This window comes from Peromyscus maniculatus, chromosome 7 (assembly GCF_049852395.1).
Source record: "Peromyscus maniculatus bairdii isolate BWxNUB_F1_BW_parent chromosome 7, HU_Pman_BW_mat_3.1, whole genome shotgun sequence".
NCBI lineage: Eukaryota > Metazoa > Chordata > Mammalia > Rodentia > Cricetidae > Peromyscus > Peromyscus maniculatus.
In genome coordinates this window covers 43216229-43237297 of record NC_134858.1, presented here as the reverse complement: position 1 = coordinate 43237297, position 21069 = coordinate 43216229, and the positions used below count along the sequence as shown (strand labels likewise).

General features: G+C 46.7%; 1 long non-coding RNA gene across 1 annotated transcript; it reads right to left on the bottom strand.

The window, feature by feature from the left end:
* Positions 1 to 1667: 1667 nt before the first annotated feature.
* On the bottom strand, positions 1668 to 19108 carry LOC143274243 (uncharacterized). The gene is made up of 3 exons (XR_013052728.1): positions 18545 to 19108; positions 4978 to 5214; positions 1668 to 2767 (listed from the first exon to the last, which is right to left on the bottom strand). It is a non-coding gene; the product is annotated as an uncharacterized LOC143274243 (long non-coding RNA).
* Positions 19109 to 21069: the final 1961 nt, after the last annotated feature.

The window sequence follows — 21069 nt, the reverse complement described above, 5'->3', positions numbered from 1 at the left end:
CACTTGAGCGTGTCTTATTTTTTTCTGAACACTTCTCTTTCTCCTAGTAGTCATGCTTTAGCTTGTATTATTATAATGTCTTTTAGTAAACTCCCAGTCTAGTTCTGCTTTACTGTGTCATCTAGTCTTGAAATTTTCTTTTTTCTTTTTTCTTTTTTTTCCTTTTTTTTTTTTTGAGACAGGGTTTCTCTGTGTAGTTTTGAGCCTATCCTGGAACTCGCTTTGGAGATCAGGCTGGCCTTGAACTCACAGAGATTCGCCTGCCTCTGCCTCCCGAGTGCTGGGATTAAAGGCGTGCGCCACCACTGCCCTTATTTTTTCTTTTTAAGAGTTTTTTTTTTTTTTTAAGTATCTGTGTATGTGTCTGGCAGTGGGGGGGGGCATGCTTCAGAAGACCAGAAGAGGACATCAGAACCCCTGGAACTGGAGTTACAGGCAGTTACCAGCTGCCCAGTGTAGGAGCTGAGACCCAAACCCGAGTCCTCTGCAAGAGCAGCACACGCTCTTACCTGCTGAGCTGTCTTTCCAGCCCTTCATCTCTGCATTGAAGACTTTTGTGCTTGAAACACATGGAGTAGCTTCTGCTTTTCTGTCTGAGCCTAGACAAACGGGAAGGGTGAATGTGACACATAGTCCTGCTTTCTTATTTGCCAGAAGCTCATGGCTTCTGTATGGACATGTTTACGATGGTTGGAGATGTGTATGTATTTGTTTTGTGATGTGTGTAAATAAAAATAGTTTTTATGACTAAAAATGATCAAATATTGGCAATTTCATGTGGTGCTACACAACAAAGTATATTCATATGCAATTCAGTATGTCTAATTCACTACAGTATTCTTAGTACAAGGACCAGAACGTACCACAGAAGCAGGGTTGCTAAAAATATACATATTGATGATGGGACTGCTTCGGACAACAGGGAACTAAGATATTAGACCAAAGTAATGTAGAAAACAGGAAAGGACAGATCAAAGCTAGAGCATTCTCCAGGCTTGCATTATCCAGGGAGAAGGCAAGGGGTATTGATCATCTCTCACTTTTTAGGCCAGGCAACATTATTAAAGTTTTAAAGAGAATCCATTAAATGAGTAGAAAGAAAGAATAACTTTCAAACTAGTAGATGGGAAAAGACTAAAGAGCATCAGGTTGACCTCTAGTAAAGGATGACGGATTGATCGCATGCACTCGCCTGGAGCTGCTTCCTGAAAACCCAATAAAATGTCTATTAAAGTGCTCTTGTTAAAAATGCATAAATCCATGAGGAGGATAGAAAAGGAGACAAAAGCCACAACATTTTGGAAACTGTAAAACTGGTAGGCAGTCAAACAGAAGTCACCGGGAACACCAGAAATGATGGCTTTTGAAGCAGCAATCCAGAAACACAAGTACAAACTGGGTTTGTCTGCTCAGACTCCTCCCAAAGTTTAGAGACAGCAGGAAGAGATTCTTCTGGAAGTATAACGGCACTAACAATGCAGCCACTGGCTCAAAATATGTTGGAGAGACAGCTGTCTCCTTGGGCTCTGCTTAGTAAGGTCCCTCCACCAGGGCAACAGAAAACTAGTGGCCTGTTTTCTAGATGTCTCACCTATAGAGACAAGGTATGATGGATGGTGGTGGCGCACGCCTTTAATCCCAGCACTCCGGAGGCAGAGGCAGGCAGATCTCTGTGAGTTCGAAGCCAGCCTGGTATACAGAGTGAGTTCCAGGACAGCCAGAGCTACACAGAGAAACCCTGTCTCAGAAAACAAAAAACAAGCTATCCAGAAGACCAGGTTCTTACACACAAACGGAAACTTTATTTATTAAAGTTATATAGCTGGATGTGGTTCAGTTGGTAGAGTGTATGCTTCATATGCACAAAGCCTTGGTTTGGTGATGGTTAATTGTCAGGGTTACTTTCTCTCCCCATTTAAATATTTTCTATGTATGCTTAGCCATTGGCTGTAGATAGCATTTAATTCTCTCCATAGCTACAGTTATCAGATTGTTAAAACCCAAAGAGGGAGCCTTCTGTGAAACCATGACACCATTATCACTCGTAAGAGAATTCCCAGTTTTCTACTATGGTCAAACATCAATCCTAACCTTTCTCTACTTGTCTCTGTCTGACTGTTTTGAGACAAGGCCCCTATATGTAGTCTTAACTGGCCTGGAACTCACAGCCCTCTAGTCTCAGGCTTCAAGTTAAACTGTTTCAGGTAGGAATATTATGAGAGGGATGTGGGGACTTCACATCACACCACACTGGGAGCCACATCATAGCAAGTCTTCCCTCTTGCCTGTTTCTGGAGGGAACAGAAAGGATTGAAAATGCAAGAGAGACTTCTGTGCAAACATATATATATATATTCATTCTCTTGATTCTGTTCCTCTAGAGAACCCTGACTGATACAATCACCAATAGGGGTAGATCATCATTATAGGAAATAAGTGTTGTGAATATAAAAGACAAGATTTGCAGCGGGAAATAAGAGAAATTTCTGATGGAAGCAGCCATGGAAAGGTCAGATAACAGTTAAATAGGCTAAAGCAGGCAGATCTCTGTGAGTTCGAGGCCAGCCTGGACAGGCACCAAAACAACACAGAGAAACCCACTCTCAAAAAAAAAATGCAGTCTGTACAAAGTCCTGGGGTTACAGATGGGAATGAGGATGTTACTGGGATTGGTCCAGAGGCCATTTGTGTCACATCCTGGTACAGAACTTGTCTACATTTGGTCCACACGATGTGAAGATGAGTTTAAGGTGATGGTCCAGTTAATCTGAAACAAGAAGTTTTGAGACAGTTTCAGGCTTTTAGCCAGATATATACTGAGAATCTCAACAGAAGCAGAAACAGTGGGAAACTTGGATTCTGGCTAGACAAGAAGTTTATTTAAAAGTGGGAAGGATGAAGGTGTGGGTGCTGGAGAGATGAGATCAGTGCCATTTAAAAAGAGCCAGCAAAGTCAGGTACAGTGGCACACACCTTTAATCCCAGCACAGGGAGAGAGAGATGCAGGCAGATCTCTGTGAGTTTGAGACCAGTCTGGTCTACATAGTGAACTCAAGGACAGCCAGGACTAGAGAGAGAGAGAGAGAGAGAGAGAGAGAGAGAGAGAGAGAGAGAGAGAGAGAAGCAGGACCAGAAATATACCTTTAATCCCAGCACTCAGGAAGCAGAGGTAGGTGGATCTCTGTCCTCAAAAAGAAAATACAGGGGCTGGAGAGATGGTTCAGAGGTTAGAGCACTGGCTGCTCTTCCAGAGGTCCTGAGTTCAATTCCCAGCACCCACATGGTGGCTCACAATCACCTGTAACGAGATCTGGTGCCCTCTTCTGGCCTGCAGGCATACATGCTATATACATAATTAATAAATAAATCTTTAAAAAAAAAAAAAAGAAAATACATAAGTCATAGCGCATCTCTGGAGTTGGCTGGCCCCTATCACAGCTGCCTCGTGCATATAAAGGCATAAATTCTGTTGAAGACTATTTTTAAGCAGAGATGCTCCCAGGGAATTCTGCTCACACAGGGCTGCCAAGGGAATTACCCCCCATAATCAGCCATCCAGACACCCGGAGTCCATTGCGGTCACGGTCCAAGTGGTCCTGGCTTCTGCTAGAGTTTGGCGGACCTCAGAGCCATCCAAGTGATGATAGTCTTGCAACACACAGAATGGGAGGATTTGGGGGTCACCAAGACTTTCACACAAACGTCAAGGTCTCAAAAGTCAAGATCTGGGGGTGCAGGGGGAGACCCTGTATGGCAGGATCTGAATCTTGTAGCCCCTTGGAGGGCAATAGGGGGAAGCAGTGATATAGAAACCTATGCTGTTGTGGAGACCCTAGGAGGTCAAAAAGGCCAGGAGTGGAATGTCTGCCAAGGAAGGCCACATCCCAGGCCACAGGGGTGGGGCTGCCCAGGCCTCACATCACACCACCACATGCCCTGAGTAGCAGACGTGGAGACATGGAGGCACAGGATTTCCTGTTCCTCTGCTGGGTTTGGGTCCTGCTTTGGCCCCATCCCCCTTCTTCTTCTTCTTCTTCTTCTTCTTCTTCTTCTTCTTCTTCTTCTTCTTCTTCTTCTTCTTCTTCTTTTCTTCTTCTCCTGCTCCTCCTCCTCCTCCTCCTCCTCCTCCTCCTCCTCCTCCTTCTTGGTTTTTCAAGGCAGAGTTTCTCTGTAACAGCTCTGGCTGTCCTGGAACTCACTTTGTAGACTAGGCTGGCCTCGAACTGACAGATATCCACCTGCCTCTGCCTCCCAAGTGCTGGGATTAAAAGTGTGCACCCACACACCCAGCTCCAGCCCCCTTTTTTCTATCTACTTTATTCTCTTTGGAACAAGGATATTTACCTCATACCATCATATAGAAGTATGTAACTTGTGGGGTTTTGGTTTTTTTTTTTATTCTTCTATGTGCTCATTGCTGATGCTTGCTATGAGTACAAGGGACACTCTGGACTTGGACTTTTGAGTAATGCTAGGAACTGATGAGAATTTGGGGACTATAAGAAATATGCTACTGGACAGTGGTGGCGCATGCCTTTGCACTCATGAGGCAGAGGCAGGCGGATCTCTTGAGTTCGAAGCCAGACTGCTGTACAGAGGGAGATCAAGGATAGCCAGGGCTACACAGAGAAACCACGTTTCAAAAAACAAACAAGAAGAACAGGAAGAGGAAGAAGGGAAGAATGGAAGGGAGGGAGGGAGGGAAGGAGGGAAGGGAAGGAGGGAGGAAGGGAGGGAGGGAGGGAGGGAGGGAGGAAGGAAGGAAGGAAGGAAGGAAGGAAGGAAGGAAGGAAGGAAGGAAGGAAGGAAGGAAGGAAGGAAGGATGCTAAACAATTTTGCATTATGAGGTGGATGTGGGTCTTTGGCTATGAAATGCTTTCCCCAAACCCATGTGTCGCAGGCTTTGTTCCCAGCCAGCGAGCAGAGGTTGCAGAGGTGAGGCTTCTGGGAAGCGACTAAGTCACAAGGGTTCTAACCTACTCAATGGATCAATCCTTGGACTGGTTGGACCTTTGGGATGTGAGGTCTAGCTGGAGGAAGTAGGTCGCTGGGATGAGCCTGTTACAGTACACCGTGCCCGGAATTCCTCTCCGTCTTTCTCCTTCTTGGCTGCCCTGAGGTGAGAAGCTTCTCTCCACATGCCCTTCTTCCATAACGTTCTGCTCAGTCACAGTCCCAGAGACACGGAGGCAGCTGACCATGCACCGAAATCTCTGGAAACAAGAGCCAAAATCAATCCTGCCTCCCAGACTGTTTCCTGGGCGTTTTGTCAGAGCAATGATAAAGCAGATTGGGCTGGGGAGATGACTCAGATGGATAAACATGAAGACCCGTGTTCGGATGCCCCAAATTCCCGTAAACCCGGATCAGCAGCTCATGTCTGCAATCCCAACGCTGCTACAGTGAGGTGGGAGGCAGAGATGAAAGAGTCCCTGGAAGTCCATGGCCTGCCAGCCCAGGGTCCTCAGCAGTGAACAACTAGAGACCCTGCCGCAGGGAGATGGGAGAAAAGGACTAACAATTGAGGTTGCTCTTTGACTTCGACTTGTGTGTGACACATGTGCACCCTCAATCACACACTTGAACATGCATACACATACAAAGATTAAACAACACCAAAAAATACATAAATGAATAAAAAAATAAAAAAGCTCACTAGGCTGGGTGAGCAATGGTGGCGCACGCCTTTAGTCCCAGCACTCAGGAGGCAGAGGCAGGTGAGTTCAAGGCCAGCCTGGTCTACAAAGAGAGTTCCAGAACAGCTAGGACTGTTACACAGAGAAACCCTATCTGGGGGATGGGGGTGGGGTCTCACTAATGGGCTGCGGGTGTGGCTCAGTTGTCAAGTGCTTACGTAGCAAGCACAAGTCCTTGGATTTGGTTCCCAGCACCACATAAACTGGGCAGACATCAGTACTTCTCAAACTTTGGAAGTGGAGGCAGGAATCAGGATTTCAAGGTCTTCCTCAGCTCGATAGTGAGTTCAAGTCCAGCCTGGAATACATGACTGTGTTTCACAAACAATAAAAACTCGACTAAGACAGGGACACATACATGATAAAAAAAAAAAAAAAAAAAAAAAGCCACATTCTGGTGACTATAAGAAGCGAAGGAATGCCATGGTCGATAGAAAAATGCAGAGTGATTCAGTAAAAATCAGCCGTGAACCACAGCCAGATTTCGTAGATTGAGGCCACAGAGCCGTACCGCAAAGTTAGAATGCTACAACTCCTCAGGGCTTTGGCCTTAGTTTATTATTTTCTTTATTTTTTTTTTTATTTTCTCTGAGTCTCAGTTTCCTTGTTTGTAAACTGAAGGCAATACTAGTTAGTACCTAACTCTAGGATCTGTGAGAAATAGTGCTCTGTAAAAAGATTTAGTCTATATTTTTAAAATATGTGTTTATGTATTTTTGATTATTTATTTTGGGGTTTTTTGGTTTTTTTGTTTGTTTGTTTTTAAGACAGTATATCACAAGGCCTTGGCTGTTCTGGAACTTACTCTGTAAACCAGGTTGGCCTCAAACTCATAGAGATCTGCCTGCCTCTGCCTCCCAAGTGATGAGGTTTTTTTGGGGGGGGGTTCAAGACAGGGGTTCTCTTGCAACAACAGTCTTGAATGTCCTAGAACACCCTCTGTAGACAAGGCTGGCCTCGAACTCAGAGATCTGCCTCCCAAGTGCTGAGATTAAAGGTGTATGCCACCATCACCTGGCAATTAGTAGTACCCATTCTCTGTGTGTGTGTGTGTGTGTGTGTGTGTGTGTGTGTGTGTGTGTGTGTGTGTGTTGCACCATGGGTATCAGGTCCCCTGGAACTGGAATTACAGACAGGTGTGAGCTGCCATGTGGGTGCTGGCAATCGAACTGAGGTACTCTGGAAGAGCAGAAAATGCTCTCAACTGCTGAGCCCTGTGAGTGCTGGGATTAAAGATATGCACATTCATGCCTGGCAAGATATATTTACTTTTAATTTAGGTGTATGAGTGTTTTGCCTATATATATGTAAGTGCACTGTATTTGTATCTGGAACCTGCGGAGTCCAGAAGAGAGTATCGGTGGTTGTAAACCACCATTTGGGTGCTGGAAACTCAGCCTGGGCCCTCTGCAAGAGTCCAAAGTGTACTAACTGCTGAGCCAGCTCTCCAGCCCCTAGGCTATTATTTTGAATTGTGTATATGTATGCATGTTTACGCATGTGAGTGCAAATGCCCTTAGAAATCAGAAGAGGGCGTCGGATCACCTGGAGCTGGAGTTACTGGCTGTTACTCTGAGCTGCCCTGCGTGGGTGCTGGGACCTGAACTTGCTTCTCTGCAAGCACAGTATGTGCTCTTATCCTAAGCCACCTCTCTATCCCAGGAAAGCAATGCTTTACTATAGCTTTTTTAGAAAGCAGTCTTCAAGCTCCTCATAATCCACACACAGACACAGACACAGATACACAGACACACACATAATTTAAATAAAGAAATAAAATCTAAAAAAACAGTTTTTATCAAAAGCCACCATCCATAGATGGATAAGTAAACTACTTCCTAGGTGGAGTATACACAGCTGCTTAGGACGAACAAACTTGGTACCTACGTGTCTACATGGATTCATTCCCCAAACAATGGAAGACGGAGAGACCCACAAGCTGTTGAAGGATATGGACTTCAGCGCCCGATTATAACATGTGAGACAATGTTACATGTCATTGTGGCCGCTGCAGGTCAGTAAGAGAAAAGTAAGACAAATATGGAGTTGGGGGAAGGAATAGACTCTTACTAGTCTGGTGGTTCTCAACCTTCCTGACGCTGCGACCCTTTAATACAGGTCCTCATGTTGTGGCGACCCCCAACCATAACATTATTTTCGTTGCTAGCTTCATAACTGCAATGTTGCCACTGTTAAGAATCATAATGTAAACATCTGTGTTTCCTGATGGTCTTAGACGACCCCTGTGAAAAGGTCGTTTGATCCCTAAAGGGATCATACCCCACAGGTTGAGAAATGCCGCTCTGCCGTGTCTTGGAAAAAACTAAGGCACAGCCCTCAGTCAGTGTGCCAGGGGAAAGATGGTCAGCTAGAGCGGCAGGTAGCACTGGGGAGGTAGCCTGGCTCTTCCAGACCTCCTGAGTCTGGCCCCAGAGGGTTGGAGAAAACTAATAGAGAGTCTCCTTTACAGAGCATCTGCCCAGTGCAGTATCAACTTTGTATCTCTAACACTGGTCAACACTCCAAGGCAGATGTTTCTCTTCATAGAGAAACCGAGATTCAAAGAGATGTCACAAGGTCCTGCCCCAGGCCAATTCCAGGCCTATGGCCTCTAATGTCCCGTTCAGCTCACTGCCTTGTGCTCAGAAGTCAATCAAGGACCCAGTTCCTATCCAAAACAGGAGTGGAAGCATCCACACTCCCTGTCAGGAGAAGTCAATGCTCAGGAGAAAGCCAGGTCCCCTCCCCTGGCCCCATGATGTTTATGATTCAGGGGAGAGGGCTGTTGGGGACACATGGTGACTGCAGTGAATACAGGAAAAGAAGCCCAGGACCAGCCAGGCGATAGCCAGCTGAGTCAAGGTGCAGCTACCATGTCACCTCTGAGAGTGGGGCTGTCCTTTTGTCCCGTACCCTGCTCCGTGTCCCTCCTCTCCTGACCCCTTTGTAGTCAGAACCAGATCTAGTTACAACTAGGACACCAAGTCCTCAGGCCTGCCTGGATGACCTGTCTACCCTCTGAGACCATGGTCCACAGGGGCTGTGAAGTGGCCTCCGCCTGGTGTGTATGTCAGTAACCCCTGTGGATGGTGCAATGCTGGGTGGGGCCAGTGACGTGGACTGGTACCACAGATGTACTCAGCATACTGGGTAAACACCGTGCGGATGTGCCAAACGAGATAAATGGTATTTATTTGCTCAGCTTGTATTTGGAGAGGACCCTTCTGCACCATCAGAGAGCTGAAACTACTGGGAATGAAGGCTGAGATGGATGACGGTGGAGACCAGGGCACGGGGAAGAGAAAGACTGGGGCCAGAGAGGGAAACAAGACAGCAGAGGATTAAAAAAACAACCACAGTCATGGAGGCAGCAAGAGGCGCCAAAGGCGCGGGAGCTGGCCGTCACCCTGACTCCAGGTTTCCTGGAGTCCTGGGAAGAGGGCAGTTCAGCCAGTTACGTAACTATCATCACCAGAAAGGAGCCATGCCAGATTCACAGAAAAGGGCTCCACCAACTAGTGGGAAAGAAACAGCTCCGAGGGTATTTATTTGTTTTTTATTTCTTTGGACAAGATTTCAACATGTATCCCTGGTTGACCTGAAAACTTTCTCTGTAGATCAGGCTGCTTCAAACTCACAGAGATCCCAGTGCCGAGATTGAAGTCATGTGCCACCATTATGCGCTGCACATTATTATTTATTTTTAAGACACGGTTTCACAATATTGCCCAAGTTGGGCTCAAACTCTTGGGTTCAAGGACCCCTCCCACCTTAGCTTCTGGAAGAACTAGGATTATGGGCACTGCCCCGAGCTCTCCATGGGCTCCTCTGTAGAGGGTCTTCGGAGTCATAGAGCTAGGGATGTAGCTCATTCGGTAGAGTGTTTGTCTAGCAGACCAGGAGCCCTGGGTTCGATCCATAGGACTGCCGTAAAAGGCCAAGGCTGGGGGCATAGAGCCCATGTTCAGGACGTTCAAGCTTGAGTTCAGTCCCCAGGATGCCCCACAGCAAAAACAAACAACAAATCCAAATAAATAATAAGAACAGAGTGAGGCAGCCCCATGGACAAGCTCCAGGTGGCCTGACACAATCCCCAGGTAGAAATAAACAGGCCTTTTGAGTATAAGATCTTCTCTATTAAAACATTAACTAAAATTAACCAAAAGCTTGATATTCGGGACTCCCTCTCTTTCTCTCTCCACCGCGCCCCCCCCCCCAGAGTTTCTGCATAGCCCTAGTTAGCTATGTAGACCAGGCTACGCTACAACGTGTAATGAGTCCTCTGCCTCTGCCTCTTCCCAAGTTCATCTTAGCAAAGAGTACAATATAGAAAATGGGCAGATACTCAATAGAAAGAGAATCACTTGTAATTGTACCATCAGCACATACATTCCTCCATGTTATTTGTCTAGGCATATGTTAATATATATGTTTTTATTGTATTTTGTGTGTGGGGTGTATATGTGTGTGTACAGATGCATGTGAAGGCCAGAGATTGACAACAGGTGTCTTAACTGCTCTTCATCTTATCTTTTGAAGTATTGTCTCTCACTGAACTTGCAACTCACTTATTTGATCCAGGTCGGTTGCCTGAATAATGAACCTCAGACTCCACAGCTGGGGTCACAGAAGTGTGCTGCCACTCCTGGCTTTTCGTGTGGCTTCTGGGAATCCAAGTTCAGGTACTTGTGCTTGTGAGGCAGGCACTTTGCCTACAAAGCAATCTCCTCATCCCATTATGGCTAATTTTTATTTTTGTGCATGCACATGCACGTGTATACACACACACACACACACACACACACACACACACACACACACACACACACATCAGAGGACAACTTGTACGAATCAGTTCTCTGCTTCCACCATGTGGTTTCTGGGGCTCAAACTCAGGTCATCAGACTTAGCGCTTTACTTGGGGAGCCCTGTTGCTGTTCCACATTGTGGCTTTCAATGGATGAAAATGTGGGCATGCTGTGATTTACTCGGCATTTTTCTCTTACTGAATTGTTTCCAAGTTTTAGAATTATAGATAGGGCTAGAAAGAGAACAATTGTAATAGGATATTCAGCGCCCTCTTCAGGATTCTTAGGTTACCTGCACTTATGTGGTATACACATATACACACATATACACACACAGAGAGAGGTACATACATACATATAAATAAAAACTTTAAAAATAATAAAATATGCTTATTAATAAGACTACAATGAACATTCTTATGGTGAAATCCATGTACTTCATGATTATCTCCTCAGATTGAAAATGTAAATGGAAGGAAGTGTACAAGCTTGTTCCCATCCAGGGACCCTTTGCCACAGTACCACAGCCCTCCTGGGTGCCTGGCACCAGCAGCTTCCATGCTCATGGAGGGATGCACAGCAAAGCCTTTGGCAATCTGCCCAGGCCGCTTCTGTAGACATCCATCCAGAAACGGCTAGCAGAGTATATGTACCTGCTTTTACTTGGGGCTGAACCTTTTACAGAAAACATTTAGACTTGGAAGGACAGGAAGAAGGAAGAATAAGTCACAACAACTTTTGGGAGGAGCTATGAAGGAAATGAACTAGTTCTGACTAATTTAGCAGGCCTGAGATTGCTGGTCCTAAACTGGCAATTGAGAAAAGTGAGCTCTAGTTTTTTCACCATGGTGGGTTCTCAAACTGCTAAAGAATCAAAGTAGAGCACCTGCTGGATGATGCTGCGCCTGCTGGATGATGCTGCACCTGCTGAATGATGCTGCATATGCTGGATGATGCTGCACCTGCTGGGTGATGCTGCACCACCTGGGTGATGCTGCATCTGCTGGGTGATGCTGCACCTGCTCGGTGATGCTGCACCTGCTCAGTGATGCTGCACCTGCTGGTTAATGCTGCACCTGCTGGATGATGCTGCACCTGCTGGATGATGCTGCACCTGCTGGATGATGCTGCACCTGCTGGGTGATGCTGCACCTGCTGGATGATGCTGCATCTGCTGGGTGATGCTGCACCTGATGGATGATGCTACACCTCCTGGGTGATGCTGCACCTGATGGATGATGCTGGGCCTGCATATGGATTAGAAATAGCCTGCCCTTCTCAAAACACTCTGTAGACATGAGCCACACATGGGTCATCATAAATAGATGAGCGTGCAGAGCCATGTGTGGCACATAATTGCAATCCCAGCACTTGGAAAGTGGAACTAGGAGTTCAGGAGTCCAAGGCCATCCTCAGCTACATAGTCAGTTCAAGGCCAGCCTGACACAGAAGAAGCCGTGTTTCAGAAAAAAACCAAACAAGCAAAACTTGCACACACTATAAATAAATAAATGATGTGATTTTCACACACACACACACACACACACACACACACACACACACACACACACAGCAACAGAGAAAGACAGAACCCGAGATTCTTCATCTTAAAGCAATTGTGAAGTACAGTCCCCGTCCAGCTCGATAGCTCTGTAAATGTTGGGGATTCCATAAAAGAGTATGTGCAGAGACTGTGCAGAAATACGAATACAGAAGTTATCTCCCTGTGGGTCCAAGAAGGAAAGACTGAAATAAATGCAGCATTTGTACAGAGAAAGATCCAGCTTCATTTTAATTTTTGATTAGGCTAGGCCCACTGACCAGTGAACCCCAGGGATCTGCCTCCACAGTGCTGAGATTACAAGTGTATACCACTAGGCCTGGTGCTCTCTCTCTCTGTTTCTCTGTCTCTGTCTCTCTCTGTCTCTGTCTGTCCGTCCGTCTCTCTCTCTCTCTCTCTCTCTCTCTCTCTCTCTCTCTCTCTCTCTCTCTCTCTGTGTGTGTGTGTGTGTGTGTGTGTGTGTGTGTGTGTGTGTGTGTGTGTGTGTGTGTTTCTGAGAATCAAACTCGGGTCCTCCGGCCTGCATGGCAAACACTTTACCAGCTCTCTTCTCAGCCTGGTCTTGCCATTTTTGTGGATTCGTCAGGAGATTACAAGCAAGAGCAATCATCATCTAAAGGCTGGGCTGAGGCTGGGGTCAAGGTAGTGTGGTCCGTTTCCAAGGCAGATCATGTATGTGGCTAACAAGTCACTGCTAGCTGTCAGGGCAGGATTTCCATTCATCCCTACAGGGAACACGCCGTAAGACTGCTGGAGTCTCCTCAGACACGGTGGCTATCTTCCTGAGAGAGGTGGTTCCAGAGAAAGCAATCAGGGGGCCCCAATGCCCTCTGCACTCCCACTTTGGGAACATGCATTCTGTCTTCCACAACAGCTCCTGATCACACAGGTCAGCCTGCTGTAGCAGGAGGCTACACAAGGTGTGACTGCCAGCACGGAGGACTGCAGGGACTATCCAGGGTTGGAGGAGATTAACCAGCATAATCCCTTGAGAAACAACTGGGTGTTTGTTCTATGAATCTTTTCTTTTTCTTTCTTTCTTTCTTTCTTTCTTTCTTTCTTTCTTTCTTTCTTTCTTTCTTTCTTTCTTTCTTTCTTTCTTTCCTTCCTTCCTTCCTTCCTTCCTTCCTTTCTTTCTTTCTTTCTTTCTTTCTTTTTTCTTTCTTTTTTCTGAGACCAGGTTTCTCTGTGTAGCTTTGGAGCCTTTCCTGGAACTCACTCTGTAGCCCAGGCTGGCCTCGAACTCACAGAGATCCGCCTGCCTCTTCCTCCACAGTGCTGGGATTAAAGGCGTGCGCCACCACCACCATCCCAAACTATTGTACGAATCTTAAATCTTATAATAAATCTTAGCTCTTATAATAAAACCCCAGTGCCAGACGTTGGGGTAAATGCTGAAAGATCAGAGAGACAAAGGAACAAGACACTGTTACTTCTTACCTCTAGGACTCCTTAGCCTGAAAAAGCTTTCCTCAGCCAAAAGACTTTAGATTCTGTCTCCTCAAGCTTTATACACCTTTCTCCACCCACCCATATCATTTCCCGTCTCAACTCTCCTAGTGCTGGGGTTAAAGGTGTGTGCCACCACTGCCTGGCCTCTATGTTTAATCTAGTGACTTGTTCTGTTCTCTGATCTTCAGGCAAATTTTATTAGGGTACACAATATATCACCACAAGTGTTAGATGAACCTGTGTGGCCATAAGATTTAGCAAAAAAAAGATGTGTTAATTCCAGTCATTGCTTGAACAAATGTTTATTGAGCACTGACCATCTATGGGCATCTGCAGTTATGATTAGGGACACCAGGTGGTGTCCTCCAATCCTACACTGGTTCTATGGTTCTTGGTCCCAGACCTTTAATCCCAGAGCACTAACCCACTGTCTTGGAACCTCCTCCTTCCCATCTCCTGGAAATTTTGGGGTCTCCAATGTGCTCCTCTATTATCAGCTGCTCCTCATCCATGCAGGACAACCAGGACCCCACTCTACTCATTCCCAGACATAGATGTCCCTGGCGAACCTCAGGCTTGTTTCTCTCTCTGCAGAGCAGGCTTGAACTTCTCCTCTGGGGACAGTAGGTGTCCCGTGCCAACAGCAGACAGACAGGACACCCCCAGACAGGAGCTGATTTTGATCGGGCTGGGACAATTTTTCAAACGCAGCAAGATCTGTGTGGGTGCAGGAGAGCAGCCCTCAAATCCCCACCCTGTGCCCTGATCAAGGCCACTGGGGACACCAGAAACTCCAAGGGTAGTGACCCCTTTGCTCTCCTTAGAAGCCTGCTGACCTTTGAACTTGGGAGTTCTTTGGGGGGTTTGAGCAGCAACTTGGGCTGGCGAAGCACTCAGAGGACTCCGGTGCCCGCTGTCCAGCTTCAGGAGGTCGGAGACAGGAAGACCCCTGGGGCTGTCTTCCAGTGCAGCCAAGAAAATGGAAACCCAGGTTCAGGGAGCGACCCTCGTTCAGCAGAAGTGGTGAGTGACAGAGGGGACATGAGGGCCCCCTTCTGGCCTCCATGCACACACACACACACACACACACACACACACACACACACACACACACACATACACACACACACACACACAGAGAGACAGAGAGACAGAGAGAGAATAAACAAATAAAACTTTTAAAAAAGTTAAGCATAGAATTAGCACGTGACCCATCAGTTTCTCCTCTTGGATACACAGCCAAAAGCACAAGAAGCAGGAACTGGGGTGGATATGTGTGCGCCTGAGTCCATCCCAGCGTTCACAATGGCTTAGTGGGGATGTTTTCAGTCTGGAGTGTGTTGACACAATTCCTTCCCTGGGGAACACATAAACATCTATGACAAACCAAGGTACGATTCTAAAGTTCACTGTGGAACTGATCAGTTTCCTGGTTTACTTACACAGCAATGAGAAGGGGTTGCCAGCAGGATCAAAGGTGATGTAAAACAGCCACACTGAAGGAGCTTCACCCAGCAGGGATAATGACTTCCCCATGGCTGTGTAGACAGAACCTCCTACTCTTTTTTTGTTTTTTTATAAAGTTTTTTTTTTTTTTTTTTTTTTTTTTTTTTTTTTTTTTTTTTTTTTCGAGACAGGGTTTCTCTGTGTAGCTTTGCGCCTTTCCTGGAGCTCACTTGGTAGTCCAGGCTGGCCTCGAACTCACAGAGATCCGCCTGCCTCTGCCTCCCGAGTGCTGGGATTAAAGGCGTGCACCACCACCGCCCGGCTTCTTTTTTTGTTTTTTGAGACAGGGTTTCTCTGTGTAACAGTCCTGGCTGTCCTGGACTGTGGCGCATGCCTTTAATCCCAGCACTCGGGAGGCAGAGGCAGGTGGATCTCTGTGAGTTCGAGGCCAGCCTGGTCAACATAGTGAGTTCCACAACAGCCAAGGCTGTGTAGAGAAAGCCTGTCTCAAAAAACAGAAACAAAAAGTAGTACAAAATTTTATTTTTAGACTCCAAAGCTTGGGCTGGAGAGACAGTCAACGGTTACCATCGTTTGCTGTTTTGAGGAGGACCTGAGCTTGGTTCCCAGCACCTCCCATGGTGACTCACACCTGTCTGTAACTTTAGTTTGAGGGAATCTGGCGTCCTCATCTGGCCTCTGAAGGCACTAGGCATGCGTGTGGTGCACATATATACGTGCAGGCAAAACAGTCACGCACAGAAAATAAAAATAAATCTTTTTTTAAAATCCCAATGTTCTAGAAATTTATAAACTAAAAATGGAAACCCCTCCCCCCTCACAGGAGTCCTGGGACTGGCTCCTTTGGCTTCCGGACTCCTTTCTCCTATGGAAGCCTGATCCTGGGCTTGGAACATGCTGAGGTAGAGCTCAAACCTGCCCCTTGTGTGGGAATATCCCTACTCATCTGTGAGGATTTTGCCATCACAGCTCTGCAGCTAACAGAAAAGTTGCCAAGGTAGCTATCGCAGGTTCAAATCCCAATTCCACCCCTTGTGGAACTAACAGCCTTTGCCTCCTCTCTTCATCATTGATGTCACAGTCTGCTTTAAGGATTACACAATCCATTAAGTATAGATAACTGTTTTTCAAAAGCGCCTCACGTTAGTGAGCAATGAGCAGGAGCTTCATCACCACAGAAAGTCCCACAGCCCTGGCTACCGGACACTTCTTATTGGCCACCATGGATGGATGGTTAGCCTTCTCTTTTAGTCCATTTTCCTTTCTTCAACTCCCTCCCTCTGTATTCTCCAAAGGCCTGTTCAGGGAATTCAGGAAACCATTGTTTTGAATCTCCTTCCTGCCATTTTTCAGGGTCTCCTGTTCAGCACCCAGCATGCACTATTTAATGGTGCTCTCTGATTGATGGATGCCCAGGTCCAGCTGTCCTAAGAGCCTCTTCACCTGGCCTTGGGCCGTCACGTACAAATACACACTGTGTTCATCAGCTTTCTGTTGCCATTACAAATACCCGAGAGAAATCAATCTAACAAGAAAAAACGGTTTATTCTGGTTAAGGGGGTCTCAGAGGCTGCAAGGCCAGTTAGCCTGCTGCTTTTGGACCTGCGGCGAGGCAGTACATCATGGTGAGAGCGTGTGTCTGCACAAAGTTGCTTACCTTGTATTGGCAGGGAAGCAAAGAAGGAGAGCAGAAGGGACCAGGTCCCCATGTCACTTTCAAGAGCTGCAACTCCTCCGGTGACCCTCCCACTGGTCCCGCCCCTGAAGATTCCACCAGCTCCCAACGGTGCCATGGCTAGTGGTCAGGTCTCACCAAATGGTCATCTGAGGAACATCTCAAACCCAGACTGTAGCAATAGTGTTGTGTAGCGGGCAATTGTGAACATATTTTTAACTCAAAATCTTGGGGATGTATTTTCATTAAAAAAAAAAAGCACTTAGTCTGAGTATGGTGATGTTTTCTTGTAATCATAGCATACAAGAGGGTCAGGAATTCAAGGCTAACCCAGTCCATGTAGCCAGACCATTACACTATTTCAAAATGTAACAACAGGGCTGGGAATGTGACTCAGTTGGTAGAGTGATTGCCTAGCACACACGTGGCTCCGAGTTCCATGTTCATCACTGGATAAACGAGGGATGTCAGCTCCTATCTGTAATCCCAGAGCTTATAAGGTACGGGCAGGGAGATCAGAAGGTCAGAGTTATTTATCCTCAGCTACATGTTAAATTCAAGGCCAGCCTGGGCTACAGGAGACTCTAATTCTCTCCCTCCTTCTCTCTCTCTCTCTCTCTCTCTCTCTCTCTCTCTCTCTCTCTCTCTCTCTCTCTCTCTCACACACACACACACACACACACACACACACACACACACAGAGTTAATAATACAAAGTTTCCCAGACCCATATCAGGACTCTTTCTCCCTTGAACTTAGGACCTCATGGAAAACTTAAGATCCGCTGTCAGCACATTTTTTTTTCCCCAAGACAGGGTTTCTCTGTGTAGCTTTGTGCCTTTCCTGGAACTCACTCGGTAGCCCAGGCTGGCCTCGAACTCACAGGGATCCACCTGGCTCTGCCTCCCGAGTGCTGGATTAAAGGCCTGCGCCACCACTGCCCAGCAGTCATCGCGTTTCTGAACAGTAATGGGACTGATCACCCAAGCCCAGACAGATGTCACTTTCCATTTGTCCAGTGTCTTGGCTGCTAGAGATGACCTAGGGCTAACTGGGCCACAGGGGCTAAGTCCACTCACTGTCTGAGAGCAGAGAGGATGGCTCTCTCCTTGAGGACTAAGTGTCCCGCAGACAGGCCAGCATGGCTGGTGCAAACAGGGAGGAGGCTGTGGTTCCAAAGGCCAAGGTACATGGGACTCCCCAAAAAACAATGGGCGGGTGTGGGGGGCAGGGATCTTAATTGCTCGCCATTGACTTTGTGCTGGAAGATTTGAGCCAAAGCTGAATTGATTGAACCAGGTTTTTTTTGTTGTTGTTGTTGTTTTTAATTTCTGCAAAGCTTGGAAAAAAGATAACAGGGGAAGAGTAGGAGAAAAATATAGCCGCTGTCACCATAACCCAGACCAGTGGAGAGAGTCATACTGCCTCTTCTCCCTCTTCTTTCCTTCCTTCTTTCCTTCCTTCTTTCCTGCCATACAGAGTCCCACTGTGAAACCCCAAACTCATAATCCTCCTGCCTCAGCCTCCTAATACTGGGACTCCAGGCTGCCCCTGGGCTGTAAGAGGCTGCTGTTCTCCGCAGCTGTACGAGGAGTCACAGGTGTCCTCCCTCAAAACTCATCAGAGGGCTGGCAGGAGGGCTCGGCAAACAAAGACTGGATGACTTGAGTCCAGTCTCAGGTCCCACGTGGTGAAAGGAGAGAACCCACACACGAAAGCTGTCCTCAGCCCTCTACACACCATGGCAAGAGTGCACACATACATACCCATATGCATACACGAGCATGTGCATGTGTCCATGCACACACACCAAATAAACAAACACATAAATAAATGTGTAAACTAATAAATGTATAAATAAGAACATTAAAAGACAAAACTCACCAGAGAGCCAGGGGTGGTGGTGCACATTTGCAGTCCTAGGATTTGGCACACGGAGCCAGGAGGAGCAGAAGTTTAAGGTCATCTTTGACTACATGACCAATTGGAGACCCGCCTGGGATACATGAGACCCTGTTTCAAAAAACAGAAGCAATATCCTCAAAGGGAAATTGCCCAGCCAAAGCAAGGAGCATTCAGAAGTTGGGAGCTGTTGTTGGAGACCTGTTCAGACTGCTCTAACAAAATACCATAGATAAGAAGGCTCAAGGTTTTAATTAAACTCACAGTTTATCTCCCATAGTCCTAGAGATTAGGTACTCCAAAATACAGTTTCCGGCAGTGAGGTGTCTGGTGAGAACGACCCACCCCCTGGCTCATAGATGGCGCTGTCCTGCTGTGTCTGATACTTGAAGGAAAGAGGACTGTCCGTGGGGCCCCTTTCATAAGTAAAAATCCCAATCCTGGTTTTCTTTTTTCTTTTTCTTTTTAGTTTTTGGAGACAGTGTTTCTCTGTGTAGCCCTGGCTGTCCTAGAACTCTCTCTCTGTAGACCAGGCTGGCCTTGAACTCATAGAGATCCACCTGCCTCTGGCTCCTGAGTGCTGGGATTAAAGGTGTGCACCACCACTATCTCTCTCTCTCTCTCTCTCTCTCTCTCCCTCTCCCTCTCCCTCTCCCTCTCCCTCTCCCTCTCCCTCTCCCTCTCCCTCTCTCTCTTAATTAACACAGATTCTGTTTTGTTGCAAGTTTCTAAAAACTAGGGGAAAAAATCCTATTAATCTAATCTAACTACCCAAAATTCTATTTACGTTCTTCCAAGTTATTAAATTTCATCTAATACCTGAGGCTTCTAAAACTCATGGGAATAACTGAGACTTGCTCGAGTTTCTTTGGGTTAGATCAAAGAATAAATGTACAGAGAAGTCATTCATATACATTCAAACCACACGTTCCTTATAGATCACCAGTGACAGGTTTGGGAGAGATTCACAGCACACGTGCAAGCACACTTGCACACACAAATAAATGTGGTTTAAAAACTAAAAGAGGAGGCCGTAAGCTGTAGGCCTAAATTGACTCTGCAAAGACTGTTTTCTAGTCCAGCGTTCTCAGAAGGACCCGGTCCCCGATAGAAACTGTAGGTCTGTTGAAGCCATAGGCTTCCTGCTTCTCGCTGACCTCCTTCAAGACAGCAGTAGTTTCTCAGATTTGCTTGTGTGTCTCTCTGCACCGACCATAATATCTGGGCCGTTTTCCCCCTGAGGAAGCCTCAGGTAGTCTCCCACAAGTTACTTTCGCTCTTGTCCTGGCTCTGGGGCCCCACCTACTGGTAGAGGAGAGGGAAGCTTGGTACTAGGTTGAAGATCAAGTTGCAAGAGTCCTTTATTGTCATTTCTAGCTGTGAGCCAGCTGAATCTTTGTGGGTGTGTTCTTTATAGGACATTTGAAAAGACCCAGGGGTCACAGTTGATTTAAACATTTGTGATGGTTTCACGGCGATGGGCAGAAAACTCAAAAACTAACTCCAAATAAAATTATTTAATCCTGGTATTAAATAGTTGAGGGAGGATACCTATAACAAACCGCATGACCGGAAGTGAAATAAACCAGCCTAATGTCGTCGTCACCGTCGTCTTTTTGTTTATTTGTTTTTGTTTGACACAGGTCTTACTGTATAGTCCTGGCCTGGCCTGGCCTGGAATTCACTATGTAAACCAGGCTGGCCTAGAACTCACAGAGATCCACCTGTCTTTGTCTTCTGTGTGCTGGATTTAAAGGCATGTGCCACCTGACTTGGCCTAACATCATTATATTGATGGATGAAACACAGTTATTTCAGGGAGGCCTAGACAAGCGGGTTCCTGGGGCTCACCGTCCAGCCTGTCTGCCCTAACTGGTGAGCTCCAGGCTAAGGAGAGACCCTATGGCAAAGGAAGCAAATGGTTCTCTTGAGAATGACCAGAACCAGAGGTTATCCCCTGACCTTTACAAACACCCACCCACCCAAACACACACACACGCACGCACGCACGCACGCACGCACGCACGCACGCACGCACGCACGCACGCACACCAGTGTGTTCATTTCAACCCATGAGTTTGAGGGGACAGAAGAAGCAAGGCTGTGACCAGGAAGCACATGCCAGGTCAGGGACCTCAGAGACCGAAGGCCAGGAGTGACATCCTGGCTCAGGAGAAAGTAAGCAAGTGTATTTCATTCAGGGAAACTAGGACTATGGTAGGCCCCTGCAAGTGTGTGGGACAGTCCTGGAGACAGAAGGAAAAAACTCAGGAGTCCCACTCAGAATTTGTAGTATGAACAGGGTCTGGAAGACTCGGGGGCTTTGAGAGGCAGAGCTCATCTACCTACAGGGGAGATCAGAAGTTTCCACACCAGTTCAGAAAACCAACTAGCCTTTGTCCTGGCTCCTATTAGCATCTCAGTGCTCTGGGAAAGCCTCCCAGAGATGGTCACCAAGCCTCCTGGTGCCGGTTATCTTGGCTGAATGTGTTCACCTGTGTCTTCTC